Source organism: Lissotriton vulgaris, chromosome 1_1 (assembly GCF_964263255.1).
Source record: "Lissotriton vulgaris chromosome 1_1, aLisVul1.2, whole genome shotgun sequence".
Lineage (NCBI taxonomy): Eukaryota > Metazoa > Chordata > Amphibia > Caudata > Salamandridae > Lissotriton > Lissotriton vulgaris.
The window spans coordinates 1367864658-1367881157 of NC_141685.1; the positions used below are offsets into that span (position 1 = coordinate 1367864658).

Here is a 16500-nt window from a genome sequence, read left to right on the forward strand (position 1 = left end):
GGCTGATCCTTCTGTCCCTGCCAATTTCCGCCCCATCTCCCTCCTGCCATTCCTAGCTAAGGTGCTCGAGCGCCACGTCACCTGCGCTCTGAGCTCCTTTGTGGAGAAACATGGAGCCCTTGCCCCCCGCCAAGCTGGTTTCCGCCCCGCACACTCCACGGAGTCCGTGGTCATGTCGGTCCTCGACACCCTCAGGGAGGGTATGGACACCAATCATCACCAGGCCCTTGTGCTCCTCGACCTCTCAGCCGCCTTCGATACGGTGGACCACAACATCTTACTCTCCCGTGTCAGGGCGGCGGGGATCGAGGGGACTGCCCTGGTCTGGTTGTCCTCCTTCCTGAGCGACCGCACCCAGGCTGTTCGCCTGGGTGACTTCACAGCGGACTTCCGGAAAGTTCAGTGCGGGGTTCCTCAAGGTTCATCTCTTTCCCCTCTTTTGTTTAATCTATATATCGCCCCTCTTATCTTCTCTCTCCAACAGATGGAGGTCGCCGTATTTAATTATGCGGATGACCTCCAGCTGGTCTTTGATCTTTCCTCTTCTTCTGCTGTCCTCAACTTTCAAACTGTCATGTTTCACATCAGGGACTGGATGAGCCACAATCACCTCAAACTTAACCCGGATAAAACCGAGTTGGTATTGACGGGCGGTTCATCCAGCCCCTGGTCCCCCCTTTTCTGGCCTCCCTCTCTTGGCTCTCCCCCTGTCCCTTCTTCCTCAGTCAAAACACTAGGCATTAAGCTCAATTCCCAACTCACCCTCCACTCCCAGGTTAGCTCTGTGGTTTCTTCTTCTTTCCTCTCACTGCGTACCATTCGCAAGGTGTCCCGCTTCTTTACTTTTTCCGCTCTCAAACTTATCATTCTGGCCATGGTGGTGTCCCGCTTGGACTACGGGAACACTCTGTATGCCGGTATTCCTGCATACAGCTTGCGCCGCCTACAACAGATCCAAAACCAGGCGGCCCGCCTAGCCTTCAACCTTCCCAAATTCCACCACTCCACCCCTCTTCTGAAATCTCTCCACTGGCTCCCTGTGCAGGCTAGAATCCAATTCAAGCTCGCGTCCATCACTTTCCTGGCTCGATTGGACCTTGCACCGGCCTTCATCTCCTCTGAGATTGTTCCCTATGTCCCCTCCAGGGACCTACGCTCTTCTTCTCAGTCTCTCCTCACCATCCCTCGCTTCCGGAGAAAGAAGTGGGGCGGCTCCAAACTTGCCATTCTAGCACCAACCCTTTGGAATTCCCTTCCCCTTCATCTCCGTGCCATCACCCTCTATCCCCAATTCGGCAAAAGTCTCAAAACCTACCTATTCACAAAATCCTTTGAATAAATGCCCATTCCTTTCTCCCTGCTCTTAACCCTCAGTCCCCACTAGCTACAGCGCCAAGAAACCGCCGGTATACGTGCGCTTTAAAAGTATTTTTAAACTCAAACTCAAACTCATTTTTAGAGAGTGAGCATTTCTCTGCACTTACTGCTCTATTTGCATGAAAACCTGTCTTCAATTGACGTCTGGATTGGGCTGCGAGACAGCTACATATGTGCATTCCCTGTAGACAGCCACAACACAGGTCACTCAACTGCAACTGCATTCATCTGCATTCTGATTGGCCTGGGGGAGAGCTCCGCTCCCCTTACCGCAAATATGTTCAAAATCGATCATTTATGTCAGTAAGTACAGTATACCTACATCTTATAATCATGTGTGTTTAAATAATTTGTCGTTAGATCGTTTAAATATTGAAAAGGATCTGTTTTTAATAGACATTTTACAAAATCAACTGGTACATTTGGGAATTCTGTAAAGGAAAAACCCAACTGCCGTGACATTGCCAAACACAATGCCGTGACTCGGATTCGAACCAAGGTTGCTGCAGCCTCAACGCAGAGTACTAACCACTATACGATCACGGCGAGCTACTTGGGCTCATTAACGTACAGTGACATAAAGAAATTATAATTCGGAACACTCAGGGCTACTACTGTGATAGGCTGAATGTGTTCATTGCTTCCTCATTCCTTATACAAAGGCTTTATCGCCTCAGTGGTTGATAGGCTGAAACCGTTTCCTGGCCGCCTGCTTGTGAACTGGCAGGAGTCAAAGATCACACATACACTGGTGGGCCTGTGATGGGACACCAATGCAGAGAAACACACCTGGCGCAGATATCCTATTCTGTTTATTAGACCTGCATCTCCCCTGTACCTCCTCAAGCCATCTGTATGTGAAGCAAGAAAGAGTTAAGGAACGGTCCATCTACACTTTTATTGGGAGGATGCTGCTGTGAGCTCCTTCCAGCTAATCACACAAACAGCAGTAAAGCAAGATAACTACACAGTTAGGGGGGACTGCATGGTTAGGTTTTTGAGGAATTATTGAAACTGACCTCAGTGACCCATAATCAGAGCTGTGGCTAATGACTGCATGCCTAATTATGATGAAGCAAGCACAATAGCTTGTAGGAGCCACACAACACACTTTTCTTAGCTCATTGAATTAAAGTATAAACTTCTGCCATGTGTGAGTTGTAAAGGCTTGTTAATTTTGTTGCTTTTCAAATTCACGTCTGAGAACAAGATGAAGGAACTTTGGGGCATCAGACGCTTTGGAAAGTAGCCACCAACCGCAGAGAAAGAGAGAAAGAGGGAAAAGACAGTATGAGGTGTGGAGAAAACAGCAGCAGGTACAAGGAGCTCAAATGAGATTAATGGCGCCTAAATAGAGCACATGAAGGAACAGTTACAAATCTAAGAAAAGACTAGGAAAAAACACAGAAAGAGCTTGTAGATGACATTCTCTTCCTGGAACAGCAGGTTAAGAGAAATTACACAGGGAGCAGTTAAGCTTGTAACACGGGGGAGAATAGAAAAGAAAATGCCGTTTTATGAAGTGTGTTTGCCTAATCCAGCTAGCACTTTTATTTTATTTCTCTATTTGCTTCTTTTATTGGTAAAGTAAGTTTAAAGTGCATGCACAGGTATGACGGAGAGAGCCAGGGTATAATAATTTGAAGCGTTTGCACCAGCGCTAATGAAGGACAAGAGTTATAGCAAAGATATAAAAGGGGGAGCAATAATAAATATGTGATATGGCAATAGTGACACCAAAATAAGCCACCTATTTATAAAACTGACATGGAAGAAATACTAAAGGTTAACTTCTGAAATTGTAGCCGATGTTAAAAAGATTCTCGTTGTCGGCAGGATTCGAACCTGCGCGGGGAGACCCCAATGGACTTCTAGTACATCGCCTTAACCACTCTGCCACAAAAACTGACTGTATGGTGTGTGCACATAATCTGTATGCAAGTTTTCAAGGTGTCCCACAGCAAATTCCTGATATTCTGCAATGCACTTTTTAAAAATAATGTTTTTTTCAGCAGGCACATTCTCTCCTAAAAACAAAAATTGCATGTGTATATCTCTAGTTTGGAATACCATAGGCTTGCATGCATACTCTCATGGGTCACTCACGTTTTTTGGACCCTATTGCACTCTGTTTTCGTGCTGCTTTTAGTATATGGCCCATATTACAGAAGTCTACCATCTTTGAGTATTTGAGGCTCCTTTGTAAGTGCTTTATATTTTTTCCTTGAAGAGCTACATAATAAAGGGGTCCGGGAAGGATTGCATTTATGGAAGATAAAAGAAGGCCCACTTGTCTCACCAAATGCTGTAGAGAAACCTGATGTTTTACTCATGTTATCCTTAGTTCGTTTTTGTTAGACCTTGCATTCTTAAGGTGGTCCCAACCCCACCTTATTGCTTTTCACCTCCGCATTTTGCGGTATCTTTTTGTTGGCCTTAGGACTCTGATCACTTTATCGCTACTAATCAGTGCTGAAGTGCACGTGCTTTTTCACTAATCATGTGTATAATTGGAGTATACCTGACTGACAGATTTAATTTACTTGAAAGCCCCTTGTAAAGTGGTATACCATATACCCAGGGACTGATTGTGCCGCCCAAAGAAATATCATTTCAAACCTGTTTCAAGCCTGCTACTGCAGTGCCTGTGCTGCAGTGTACTGCCACTTCGACTTGGCATTTAAAACTACTTGCCAAGCCGTAAACTCCAATTTTATTACATGTCAGTAACCCCTAAGGTAGGCCCTAGGTAGTCCTAGGGGCATCATGCTATGTAAGTAAAAGGTAAGACATGTACTGTGGTAGTTTGTATGTCCTAGTAGTATCAAACAGTCTATTACATTTTTCACTACTGTGAGGTCTGCCCCTCTCATAGGTTAGCATTGGGTATTCCCTTATACTTTTTGGGGGGTAATTCCATATCAGAGAGGAGAAGCTTTATTTATTTATTGATAAATCCTATCTACTGGTGAGGTTGGATTTAATCTTACTATTGTATAAATGCCATTTTTAGAGAGTGAGCATTTCTCTGCACTTACTGCTCTATTTGCATGAAAACCTGTCCTCAATTGACGTCTGGATTGGGCTGCGAGACAGCTACATATGTGCATTCCCTGTAGACAGCCACAACACAGGTCACTCAACTGCAACTGCATTCATCTGCATTCTGATTGGCCTGGGGGAGAGCTCCGCTCCCCTTACCGCAAATATGTTCAAGAACGATAATTTATGTCAGTAAGTACAGTATACCTACATCTTATAATCATGTGTGTTTAAATAATTTGTCATTAGATCGTTTAAATATTGAAAAGGATCTGTTTTTAATAGACATTTTACAAAAACAACTGGTACATTTGGGAATTCTGTAAAGGAAAAACCCAAATGCCGTGACATTGCCAGCCACAATGCCGTGACACGGATTCGAACCGAGGTTACTGCGGACACAACGCAGAGTACTAACCTCTATACGATCACGGCGAGCTACTTTGGCTCAATAACGTACAGTGACATGAAGAAATTATAATTCGGAATACTCAGGGCTACTCCTGTGATAGGCTGAATGTGTTCATTGCTTCCTCATTCCTTATACAAAGGCTTTATCTCCTCAGTGGTTGATAGGCTGAAACCGTTTCCTGGCCGCCTGCTTGTGAACTGGCAGGAGTCAAAGATCACACATACACTGGTGGGCCTGTGATGGGACACCAATGCAGAGAAACACACCTGGCGCAGATATTCTATTCTGTTTATTAGACCTGCATCTCCCCTGTACCTCCTCAAGCCATCTGTATGTGAAGCAAGAAAGAGTTAAGGAACGGTCCATCTACACTTTTATTGGGAGGATGCTGCCGTGAGCTCCTCCCAGCTAATCACACAAACAGCAGTAAAGCAAGATAACTACACAGTTAGGAGGGACTGCATGGTTAGGTTTTTGAGGAATTATTGAAACTGACCTCAGTGACCCATAATCAGAGCTGTGGCTAATGACTGCATGCCTAATTATGATGAAGCAAGCACAATGGCTTGTAGGGGCCCCACAACACACTTTTCTTAGCTCATTGAATTAAAGTATAAACTTCTTCCATGTGTGAGTGGTAAAGGCTTGTTAATTTTGTTGCTTTTCAAATTCACGTCTAACAACAAGACGAAGGAACTTTGGGGCATCAGACGCTTTGGAAAGTAGCCACCAACCGCAGAGAAAGAGAGAAAGAGGGAAAAGACAGTATGAGGTCTGGAGAAAACAGCAGCAGGTACAAGGAGCTCAAATGAGATTAATGGCGCCTAAATAGAGCACGTAAAGGAACAGTTACAAATCTAGGAAAAGGGAAAGAAAAGACTAGGAAAAAAAAAAAGAAAGAGCTTGTAGATGAAATTCTCTTCCTGGAACAGCAGGTTAAGAGAAATTACACAGGGAGCAGTTAAGCTTGTAACACGGGGGAGAAGGACGAGAGTTATAGCAAAGATATGAAAGGGGGAGCGATAATAAATATGTGATATGGCAATAGTGACACCAAAATAAGCCACCTATTTATAAAACTGACATGGAAGAAATACTAAAGGTTAACTTCTGAAATTGTAGCCGATGTTAAAAAGATTCTCGTTGTCGGCAGGATTCGAACCTGCGCGGGGAGACCCCAATGGATTTCTAGTCCATCGCCTTAACCACTCGGCCACAACAACTGACTGTAAGGTGTGTGCACATAATCTGTATGCAAGTTTTCAAGGTGTCCCACAGCAAATTCCTGATATTCTGCAATGCACTTTTTAAAAATAATGTTTTTTTTCAGCAGGCACATTCTCTCCTAAAAACAAAAATTGCATGCATATATCTCTAGTTTGGAATACCATAGGCTTGCATGCATACTCCCATGGGTCACTCAAGTTTTTTGGACCCTATTGCACTCTGTTTTCGTGCTGCTTTTAGTATATGGCCCATATTACAGAAGTCTACCATCTTTGAGTATTTGAGGCTCTTTTGTAAGTGCTTTATATTTTTTCCTTGACGAGCTATATAATAAATGGGTCCGGGAAAGGTTGCATTTATGGAAGAAAAAAGAAGGCCCACTTGTCTCACCAAATGCTGTAGAGAAACCTGATGTTTTACTCATGTTATCCTTAGTTCGTTTTTGTTAGACCTTGCATTCTTAAGGTGGTCCCAACCCCACCTTATTGCTTTTCACCTCCGCATTTTGCTGTATCTTTTTGTTGGCCTTAGGACTCTGATCACTTTATCGCTACTAATCAGTGCTGAAGTTCACATGCTTCTTCCCTAATCATGTGTATAATTGGAGTATACCTGACTGACAGATTTAATTTACTTGAAAGCCCCTTGTAAAGTGGTATACCATACACCCAGGGACTGATTGTGCCGCCCAAAGAAATAGCATTTCAAACCTGTCTCAAGCCTGCTACTGCAGTGCCTGTGCTGCAGTGTACTGCCACTTCGACTTGGCATTTAAAACTACTTGCCAAGCCTTAAACTCCAATTTTATTACATATCAGTAACCCCTAAGGTAGGCCCTAAGTAGTCCTAGGGGCATCATGCTCTGTAAGTAAAAGGTAAGACATGTACTGTGGTAGTTTGTATGTCCTAGTGATAGAGCGCGCAGTCCACCCGGGTCACCGAGGTTACCAATTCTTTACACGCACTGGGCCCTGGCGTGCAAATTTCAATACCACAATGACATTTTGGGTGAGCCGGGTGATGATTACTTTTTTCCCTTCTCCTACTGCACGCTACTATGAGCAATTAAGGTTGGTTTCACCTCTGCTTACCATATACCCGACTTACCACAGGCACAAATCTTATGACAGATCTGGAGCTATCAGGGAAATAGTAGACAGGAACCTAGAAAAAATGCTCTTTATAAATCAGTACATACTTATCCACAATTTCTGTATAATGACCACAGACACCTGATGAAGTTAAAAAAGTTTATATAGAAGTTCAAAGAAAATATGACAAGGCAATGAGTGATATGCAGAGTAATACGTCAATCATTAGAATTAAAACCATTAGGTAGCTATGAATTAAAGCTAAGACCATTTGAGTATATGGGAAGACTAAAGGTAGGAATTTAGAACAAAACTAGTTCACTGCAACTTTATACTCGGATACAGGATATGGACCTAAAACATGTACTTAACCTAAGTGCTTTAGACTATTCTTGCTAAGTTCACCGCAATCATACTAAGGGAAAAGGGAAAAACGGGAACATACTAAAAATATAACAGTTTGGCAATTCTCTAAAGGGGGGGAGAGAAGTGCAACAATTCTAACAAACAATTGCATATAACTTGCTTTTCAAGTTGATAGAGCAATATCACAGGCAAGAGTGCTTTATTAAGAAAATGGAGAGAGAGAGAGAGAAAGAGAGAGAGAGAGAGACGCAAACCCACAGACTGATAATTACCTAGTTCAGAATGAAGACCAACCCTGGCCACGGGTCAGTTGAAAGGACGGGGACAAGGACCCTCAGAAAAGGAATGCCAGAATGCGAGCAGGTACAGCTCACGGGCGGTCAGGACAGGATACCCCTCAGGATATGGGATCAGGACAGGGCTCACCAAGGTACGACCAACACCCACAGCTTCGGAAGCAATGCCTGCGTTACCCCGCTCTGCAAGTAATCCGCCAGTAACCCCGATTGGGTTTTCCAATTTCCCAGCAAAGTGCTTCGCCAGCACTTAGGATTATTTCCACCCCTTAGGAGTTCGTGGAAAGTATGGACAGAGTGCTCCGCAGCACTCTAGATTGAGCACCTATAGAGTTCGTAGGGTCAGTGACAGGTCTGCTACTCGGACAAGTCGGACAATTTTCCTAAGCTAAACTAGGGCAATTATACTGTTTTGGGGTCCCTCAGACCACCCACTAATGTTGCAAGTGACAGTTTCCCATATTATGATTGGTCAGGAGAGGTGGTGCGGTCATTACAACCTCCTAGAATTCAGTGTTCCCATCATTATTATTCAATTTTGCACACCCGCCCCTTGGGTTCACGTTCCCATGCATAGGCATACAGCAGTATAGTAAAAGTTCACAATAGGTAGCAACAGAATTGCTTCTTCCAAGGTGAGATTTCGTCTTCCCAGAGAGTTTCTCAGGCGCATTGTGCTTCAGGAGCCAGCTGGCTTGTTTCAGCTTCTGCGCAGTGGAGTATCTCTCCGGTCACATGATGGTGCCCAGCAGAGCCTCAAGTATGGCTCCGCTCCCGATTTTCCCAGCCCCAGAGACGCGGTACATGAAAAGTAAGCGAGAACAAATTAAAATCATATATAAAATGATCACACTGTATACCATGATGAAATTCTAACCATCCCTTACTTTATAATAACTATAGCATTACTGTTTAGTGCGAAAAGACAGATAGGCTGAAGCAGCAGTGGCAAGCGAAAAGCATGGTGAGAGACAAGCGGCCATGTTTGCAACAATGCGCATGAGCACAGATTCCCTCCAGAATGCGAGTGCGTCACATCACATGGGTATGACCGACGCATGCGCAGACTGAATTTCAGCGAAGCAGCCGTTTCTTTAGTGCAAGCTTCGTTAGTATGAGAAAGACATACAAGCAAGCATCCTGGGGACACCCGCGTGTTTGGGAAAACGCTTAATAAATGACGAACAACTGGGTTAATATGATTATACAGTTAAGCAAGGTTTTTGTATGCGAGAAAGGCGCTTTACCCACGAATCCTTGCTCCATCAATCCCCTCTTTGATGATATTTACTATCATCACCACATAAAAGGAAACAGATGCCAACTTTTCTCATTCATCCACATCACTCATTTGGATTTCAACAAACTTATTGTTGAGTTTTCTTTCAGCTTCTCTATGAGAGTGGTGATTTGTCACCTTTTTGTAGACTTCATTCCTTAATTCTTCTAATTCTAGTTCATCAATATTTCTTTTCACCCCCCTCTTATTTACGGTATATTTCTTTTTGCATTTCTGGCATTTGCAGCAAATGAAAATGATCAATACAACTACGCCTATTACAACTATTGGCATCAGTATTTTCCACAAAAGATTTCTACCTAGGTTAGTAAACCAACTACCTATAGAGGAGAGACCTCCAGTCAGTCTCGTCCAGGCACTGTCAACCTCCAATGGTTTGAGTTCTTTTTCCAAATTAGTTATGTTCTTCACATATTGTTTTAATTCGATACTTTTATCGGGAATGTAAGTGCAACAATGTTGCGCTTTCAGCATTCTACAGACTCCGCCCTCTTTTGCTAATAGGGTGTCAAGGGCAAGACGGTTTTGCAAAACCATTGATCTGATCGCAACCATTTCAGTATTGACCATCAGGAATCCAGCAGCAGTGTCCGTTGATAGCCGGTCCACTACTGTAGACAATTTGCAGATTCTATGAGTGTTCAGAACTACCCCCATTCCAGGTATCAGTGCACTAAAAATATCACCTATAATTTCACCTACACTTTCACGTTTACTACGCACTAAGCCATTAGTTTCTTCATCGCTTCCAGCTGCATTATTCACATGGTATATTTTCGGGAAAACAATGCCAAAGTAGCAGCTTCCATACCAGTGGTCCGGCAATTTGAAATAAGCCTTGTTCCCACATATATAATATATTCCGGGAAACACAGGTTCTGACCCATTTTTGAAACCCCAACCTCCAATTACCTTGTAATTATGTTCACACTCGCTGGAACCGATGAATACATTGTTATAGTACTCTGTCTTTTCCCTATGGATACAAAGTTTCCCCTTTCGTTCAAAATCCAACAACAAGGCAGGATTAGCTTCGCCCTGCGAGGTGTTATCCATGTGCTCAGCCCACCTAGGGACTCTATCCTTTTCGTCATTTGCCTTCTTCTGAAACTTTTCTCTCCTTCTGTCTGCCATCTTTATAAACATCTTTTCCTGCTCTTGCAGAGAACAGGTCAGATTAGCTTGTCTTGCTTCATCTAAATCTATGTTGCCTATAGTCAGAAAATATTCTCCCATATAGCGGGTCACGTCACTTTTAGTATGTACAAGGTTCAGGTGTACTCTAATGGGAAGTTCAGAGAATACTACGTCAGCATTTGAGTAATAGTACTGTAAAGTGCTCCTATAAAACAAGCTAGCTAATATACTACAGGAAATTCCATAGGTTAAAGGTAGATGGTGATATGTCACGCCTTCAGCCACTGAGGTTGGTAGCTTCATGCAGACATAACAGTCCTCTATTTCCATAGCTTCTACGTAATGCACTAACAAGTTAGCAAAAACATTTAAATGTGTCCTGTTTCTCATTTTGTGAAAGTGTAGTCCATCCTCATCTGATGCTTCTAAATTAGGTCGTGTGTGTGTCAGTCTTACTTGTTTGTTGCGTCTTTCTAAGCTTCGTGGTGTCTCTGCAGTCTGTACAGCCCCTATGTCTACTGCTTCTGGTTCAGTAGGGGACAAGTTAGGATCTTTACTTATCATAAAAGGTAGAAAAACTGTTAGTCCTATCCACATTACTATTAGCATTGCTATACTACACAAGCATATTTTACAACAGGTTTTAAGACACCCACATCTGGATCTTCCAGAGACATTCGGATCAGACATTTTTAGCTTACAGGTGGCTTTTGCTACCCCTCTTCGTTTCTTTGTACCAGAGGCTCACTTCGAGGCTCTCTCAAGGAGGGTCTTCGTCAGAACTCCGATCAGCGATGGACTCTTCGTCACTGTTGCCACTGTGGTGTGACTCGTCAATTTCCTCCAACACAAAGTAAGTCCACTCAGGGCTCCGATACAGTCGGTTCTGTTTCTTTATTCTGTCGCTCTTTCTTAGCGTTTTGCCTTGGGCTGCCTTTCTTTCACTTTCAGCCCTTTTTCGGTCTTTCAGTTTTTCTTCGACTGTCTTTAGTCTGAGCCTCAGTCTCTTGACGTATCGGGGTGCACTTCTGCCTCCGTGCCTCCCAGTTGTTGAGGAAACTTGGCCTTCTTCGTGCACTCTCTTTACTTTCTGTTGTGGCACCTCTGTTTCCCTGCCTGTCTGACTAGTTCCAGGTCTTTCGTCTATTTCTTCTGCCTGGTCCCTAATCTGACCCTGCTCAGATTCAAATCGTACTTGCTTTTTATTTCTGGTTGTTGGCTGGTTCTGGTTCTGAGCACGTCGATCTAATTCTATCTGTTCCTGTTCATGCTCTTCGATCTCTTCGTCTTCTTCTGCATGAACGTCAGCTCGAATTATTATCTGTCCCTCTCCAGTCTCCGGAGTTTCAGGAGGAGTTTCGATGTCTTGATCTGACCCTACTTGGCCTACTTCCTGATCAGGTGTGTTGTGATTTTCGTTGACCTGACCTTCTTCCTCTATTTCTAGCTCTCCTGGACTATCCCACTCACTGTCTAAGTAGGAATATTTCCTGGTTCGTATTGGGTCATGAACCTGGTCGTCGGCGGGGAACCATTCAACGTCTCGACTTGTGCTCGGCAGTTCGATGTCAGCTAGCTCCGGACTCTCTTCCTCAGAAGCCTCTTCAGCTGCACTGCCTTCAGCTCCAGTCGCGTTTTCTCCAGTTACCCGCTTCGTGTGGCTGGCGTGGATCCACTTCGGTACACCAGCACACTTTACAGCAGTTGTAGTGACGAGGATCACTTGTCGTGGCTTTCCCCACCTTGGTTTCAGGCAACTGCTCCGGGTGTGTTTCTTTAACACCACCCAATCTCCTGGTTGCAGTTTATGTGCTGGAGTCTTTGGCCACTCGTCTTCTGTCTCTCCAATCTGCTGAGAGAGAGAACGCACTTGGTCACCCAGCTGCTTGCAGTATTCTAATACCATATCATCAGAAATGCTTAGCAGTTTGTGTCCGGGTACCCATGCCTGTCGCATCACTCTTCCCATCAACACTTCATGGGGACTTAGGCCAGTTTTTCTGTTCGGGATACTTCTCAAACTCATCAGCACAAGGGGTAAAGCCTCTATCCAGTTCATCTTTGTGGAATCACACATTTTGGCCAATCTGGATTTCAGGGTGCCATTTATTTGCTCCACTACCCCAGAAGCCTCTGGATGGTAGGCACAATGCAGTCTTTGCTTCATTTTGAATGCTTTACAGAGTTCTTCTAGGACATCGTTGGCAAAATGCCCACCTTGGTCCGTTTCGATTGTCTCTGGAATTCCGTACCTAGGTATCAACTCCCTGAGCAATAACTTGGCTGTAGTGAGGGCATCATTTTTCTTTGCTGGATATGCTTCCACCCACCGGGAGAATAGGCAAACTATGACTAAGATGTATCTATACCCTTGACACCTAGGCATTGTTATAAAGTCTGCCTGCATTCTGACAAAGGGACCTACGGCCTTTCCAATAGTACTCTGCTCTACTACAGTCCTTTTTCCTGCATTGAATTGCTGACACACTAGGCACCTCTGGCAAAGCCTTTCCGCCTGGTTCCTGAATTTTGAATTACAGAACACCTTGTCAAACACCCGACACATTGCGTCCCTTCCCATATGTGTTGGTTCATGTATCATTCTGATCATGAGGTCTATCAAGCTGTCAGGCAGTACAGGCACCCCAGTCGAGTTTACCACCACACCATCATCTCTCAGTTTGCATCCATCTGCTGCCCACCTGCCTTTTTCTTGCCTGTCGGTTGCCTGTTGCAAATCCTTTAATTCTTCCCACGTTGACACATTCTCAAACAACATAAGTTGGCAGCTGGTTCCACCCCACAACGCAATTTGGAGGGACATTTGGTATCGGGCACAAAATTGGGCAATTTGGTCAGCGTACCTATTACCGGCGGTCACATAATCATTCCCCGATTTGTGAGCCGCACACTTGACCACAGCCAATTCTTTGGGCAATTGGATAGCTTCCAGTAAGTTATGCACCACCTTTCCATTTCTGATAGGGGTGCCTGAGGAAGTCATGAATTCTCTTTGCAGCCATAATTGGCCGAAGTCATGAACAACCCCGAAACAGTACTGGCTGTCGGTGTAAACAGTTATTCTCTTGTTCTTACCCCTCTTACATGCTCTGGTTAACGCGATGAGCTCTGCCACTTGTGCAGATTTCACCTCGCTCAGGTAAGATGCTTCTATGGTTTCCGTCAACGTAACCACAGCATAGGCAGCACTCAGACTCCCACTCTCATGTCTCAAACATGAGCCATCCACGAACATTGTCTTATCCCCATCAAGTAACGCTATTTCACGGATGTCCGGACGGGGCTTTGTACTGAATTCAGTTAAATCGATGCAATTATGTTCCCCTCCCTCTTCAATTTCTACATCCAGAGGGACAGGTAACAGCGTCGCAGGGTTTAGGACATTGCACCGGGAAATGGTTACATTTTCAGCACCAATTAGAATTCTCTCATACTTAGTCAGCCGACTAGGTGTGAGGTACTGGGTCTTAGTTCTAGTCAGTAGGATTACAACAGAATGAGGAACATATACAGTGACGTGATGTCCCATGACAATGTTCTCACTCTGTTCCAGACTGACGCAAGTAGCAGCAACTGCTTTCAAGCATCCAGGTAATCCAGCAGCCACCGGATCTAGGGTGGCTGAAAAATAGGCCACCGGTCTTCTAACTAATCCGTGCGCCTGGGTCAGGACTGAAAGAGCACAATTCTCTCTCGTGTCACAGAATAGCTCAAAGGGCTTGGTGTAATCAGGCATACCCAATGCAGGAGCGGTACATAGACAGTTTCTCAAAGTTACCCAAGCGTTCATGCTTTCACTGTCCCAACTGACGGGGTCTTCTACTCCTTTCTTTGTCATTTTTATCAGGGGTCTTGCTAGAGCCGCAAATCCTACAATCCATTGTCTGCAGTAACCCACAACTCCTAAGAACATTCTCACCTCTTTCTGAGTTCTGGGCAGTTCCATTGCTTTAATTATTTTGATTCTTTCTGTAGTAACTTTCCTGATTCCTTTTTCTATCTGGTGCCCCAGATACTTCACTGAGTTTTTACAAAATTGTAACTTGTCAGGTGACACTTTATGTCCTCCTTTTCCTAGGTGATTCAACAAGGCAATTGTGTCAGTGACACAGTCAGTCTGGGTTTTGGATGCCACTAACAGGTCATCTATGTACTGCACCAAAACAGACTCTCTTGGCAGCACTGGGGTTTCAAGGCACTTTTTTAGTATCTGGTTGAAAATCGATGGACTTTCGGTGTACCCCTGGGGGACACGATTCCAGACATAGATATGACTGTCAAATTCAAAACTGAAAAGGAACTTGCTTTCTGGATGCAATGGGATGGAAAAGAATGCATGGCACAGGTCGATGACAGTGAACCATTCTGCATTCCAGGGAATCTGATATAGTATCACTGCAGGGTTGGGCACAACAGGACAGCAAGGCACAACAATTTGGTTTACCTTGCGCAAATCTTGCACCACCCGGTATTTTCCACTAGGCTTTTTGATCCCAATGATTGGCGAATTACAGGGACTGCTCATCACTTCCTCTATTATTTCTGCTTCGAGCAGCCTGGTAATCTCAGTCGCTAATCCTGCTTTTACTTCTGTACTCATTTTGTACTGTCTGGTTTTGGGGTATACAGCATTTGTTTTTATTGCTATTTTAACTGGGTCCACATTTGCCATTAAGCCTACATCTTTTCCTGTGAAATCCCACACTTCTGGAACTACTCTTAACTGGAGCTCTTCAGGTAAATCCTCAACTGTTAAAGGTTTGATATCAGAATCTTGTCTGACCAACATCAGCTTGTACAGACCATCTTCATCGGGGGTCTGAATTTCGACGCCTTTCGGTGTGCAATAGATGGTACAATGCATCTTGCACAACAAATCACGTCCTAGCAGGTTCACAGGACTGGAATCACAGACCACAAATCTGTGCATTTCTTTGAAGTTTCCTATAGAAACTTCCATTGGTTCAGTTACTGGAGTACTTATTATTTGATTGGAGACACCCACTACTTGGATCGCTTCTCCCGAGAGGGGTAGGTTAGGAACATCCACTGTTCTTACAGTAGATCTGGTAGCACCAGTGTCCAACAGAAAGGTGACGTCTTTTCCTTCAACCTTCCCTTCAATGTATGGTCCAGTCTGGTCTACCGGTAAGGAGGCGCCAAGTACGCACTCCTCATCCTCCCCTCTCAGGCCCAGTCAATCTTGATCTTCACAGAGGAAGGTATCATTTAACAAATACTGTGGAATTACTGCATTTCTTTCATTCTCGACTTCCCATACTTCCGCCCTCTCATTCTGCTGACCCTGATTCTTAAAATTCTGTCTAGGAGCGCGAGGTACTGGAGGTAATTTTACCTGTTGCTGGTTCTTTCTTGTCCCCTCTTTCGGCACCTGTGGATTTAAACCATTTACAGGGGCATTACCGGCCTGCAGGTGTGGACACTCGTCTCGCCAATGCCCTATCTGGCCGCACCCATGGCACGGAAACTTCTTCATGGCCTCTTCCCGACTCATTTTAGTTCGGGGCTTTCCTCCTCCCCCAGCAGTGGCATTCTGAGCATTGTTACTAGAAGTCAATTTACTTAACTGTTTCTCCTGCTGTTCAGCTAATTTCACCTGTGCCCACATTACCTTTTCTTTGAGAGCCTTCTTTTTATTTTCGATCTCATCTTCGCAGTATTTTGCATACTTCAGGACATCATCTATGGGTTTTCCCTGCCAACTGATTTTATTATCTCGAATCCATTGTGATATTTCAGGTCTTAATCCTAGCACAAATCTGTAACTGAAATGGGTCATGTCTTTCATGTCCACATTATCAATACCACTGTAAGTCTTGAATACTTGCAGTAACCTTTCATAAAAGGAATGCACAGTTTCATCACGTTCTTGGGTGGTTCTATCTATTCGGGTCCAATCCGTCTCCTTTGCTGGCACCTTTTTCTTAAGGTACTGTATGACTTGCTCATACTTCCTCATTACTTCAGGTGCAGGAGCTCCTGTTTTCTCATTTCTGGGAAATTCTTCACTGGGCCAATCAATTTCAATTTTACAGTCGGTCCACAAATCTACAGGGACCACAATGTTGAAAAACCCATCCAGGTCTTTCAGCAGACATTTCTGAACTTTTATGAAGCGTTCTACCTGCCTGTACCAATCAACAGGCTTCTCCCGTAATTTCGGGAAGTCATTTGTAAATGACACAATATCCTGTCGGGACCAAGGGACAT

At 44.2% G+C, this 16500-nt stretch overlaps 2 non-coding genes across 2 annotated transcripts; both read right to left on the bottom strand.

Annotated features, from left to right (window-relative positions):
- Positions 1-1851: 1851 nt before the first annotated feature.
- Positions 1852-1923, bottom strand: TRNAL-GAG (transfer RNA leucine (anticodon GAG)). Its single transcript has one exon. It is a non-coding gene; the product is annotated as a tRNA-Leu (tRNA).
- Positions 1924-5972: 4049 nt separating this feature from the next.
- On the bottom strand, positions 5973-6054 carry TRNAS-AGA (transfer RNA serine (anticodon AGA)). The gene has a single exon. It is a non-coding gene; the product is annotated as a tRNA-Ser (tRNA).
- Between the last annotated feature and the right edge of the window lie 10446 nt (positions 6055-16500).